General features: G+C 43.1%; 1 pseudogene; it reads left to right on the plus strand.

Annotated features, from left to right (window-relative positions):
- Positions 1–1,484: 1,484 nt before the first annotated feature.
- LOC129493456 (small nuclear ribonucleoprotein E-like) lies at positions 1,485–1,936 on the plus strand (annotated as a pseudogene).
- Positions 1,937–2,154: the final 218 nt, after the last annotated feature.

Below are 2,154 nucleotides of genomic sequence, written 5' to 3' on the forward strand. Positions count from 1 at the left end.
TGAAAATCGTGAGGCCTGACTATTTCCCTCAGGGAAAGGGTATGTTCTGCTCACCTGGACAGTCATCCCTGGGAGAGATTGTTTCACTGGCCTCAATTTCCCCCACACCCCCTCACATCCATGTTCTTTGCCATGTGACTTTCAGTACTTTTCACTAAAAGGACAGAATGGATTTCCCCACCTTTTGACTTCAGGTTTGAACATGTGACTTCCTTTAGCTAATGGATTTAGGTGGAAGCAGCATGGTACCAGCTATAAGCCTTGAATGTTTCCACTTACTATCTTGTGTTTCTGTACCATGCTGCTTTAACCTAATTCCATTAGCCAAAGGAAGTCACATGTCCAAACCCAAAGTCAAGGGCTGGGTTTAAGAGGCCTTGAGTGTTTCCATTTACCATCTTGTTTCTGCCATTGCTGTGTGCCCAAGCTTGAGCTAGCCTGCTGATCCCAGGCAGAGAATGACTGACACCTGGAGTGGTGCCCCTGCAACTAGCCTAGCCTGATCAGCCAATCCCCAGCCAAACCACAGATGTGTGAGCTAAATGTAACCTTATTGTTGACTTATTGATCAAATACCACTAGGATTTTTTTTATGAAGCATAAGGGCTCTGGTATAACCATGAAAACCTTGAAGTGTTTTCAGAATTTTGTGACAGTAAGAAATGTTCTGGGGAAACAGTTTTCCAGTTTTCAGGGAATTCTTAAAGCTGCATCTGACCCAAGGGAAATTAGAAAGTTCCTGTAACTGTTAACCACACCTACCTGTACTCAGCCACAAGCTAAAGACTCCCGAGTCATCCTTAGCTCTTCTGTACTTCCCACTGTCTCTTCCCAACTCCCATTTGGTTATATCATGCTAGTAACTTGAAATCAGCCATGGAGGAAGTACTTATACCATTTAAATTGGAAAACACTACAAACCAAGGCTTCCCCATTTCCCATCCCCTCCCAGAGAGTCAGCTTACCAGCATTCATGCTTCCCACAATCAGCTGGGGTCAAAGTGCTCTTACTCCAGTGATATCAGCAGCACCTCTTGCAAGTGGTCCCCATTCCACAACCTCACAAGGACATCCTCACCATCCTTCCACAGGGAGCAGCCTAGAGCTGCAGGGTACATGTCAGAGTCAAATGATCTATGGTTGATTCCAAGCTCAGCTACTTAGCAGTTACATGATCCTAGCAAGTTCCTTAAACTCTCTAAGCCTCCTTCTCCCCATCTGTGAAATGGTAATAACAAAATAGTATCTAACTCTTAGGGTCGTTAGGAGGATTCAGTGAAATGACTTAGGCAAAACATGTAGCACTGAGCCTGACACCTCCTAAGCATATGATAGGTGACAGCTCTCATGACTTGGTTCATGTTCACATCATCTTTTGCCTTAGTTATTTGCAACACCTTCCAATAGACCTTCCTCTTGTTGGTCTTGCCCCTTTCACTCTATCCTGTCCACAGCAGACAGAGAAAATGGGGGAAAAAATTCCAGAATTTGCTCTCAGAGGCAGCGTGCGGGTGTGCTCTTTGTAAAATTCCACCATGGCGTCCCATAGCCAGGGCCAGAGAGTGCAGAGGGTTATGGTACAGCCCATCAACCTCATCTTTAGATACTTAGAAAATAGATCGCGGATTCAGGTGTGGCTCTATGAGCAAGTGAATATGCAGATAGAAGGCTGTATCTTGGTTTTGATAAGTATATGAACCTTGTATTAGATGACGCAGAAGAGATTCATTCTAAAACAAAGTCAAGAAAACAACTGGGTCGGATCATGCTAAAAGGAGATAATATTCCTCTGCTACAAAGTGTCTCCAACTAGAAATGATCAAGTGAGAAATTGCTGAGAAGGATACAGTTTGTTTTTAGATGTCCTTTGTCCAATATGAACATTTATTCATATTGTTTTGGTTACCCTTATGTTATTACAAGATGGGAATAAATGCTATGGGATTGTTTGTATTAAAAAAAATGAAAGTGGGGGGGAAAGCACAAATACACTTGTGTTACTCCCTTGCTCAGAACTCTCCAGTGATTCTCCTTTGCCTTCAGGAGACAGTCCCAATTTATAAACGGGGAAACTGGAGTTTGAAGAGGTTAAAACATTTGCCCAAAGCCACACAAGTAGTAAATGACATAGGATTTGAACCCAGACTTTCCATG

Source organism: Symphalangus syndactylus, chromosome 11, assembly GCF_028878055.3.
Source record: "Symphalangus syndactylus isolate Jambi chromosome 11, NHGRI_mSymSyn1-v2.1_pri, whole genome shotgun sequence".
NCBI lineage: Eukaryota > Metazoa > Chordata > Mammalia > Primates > Hylobatidae > Symphalangus > Symphalangus syndactylus.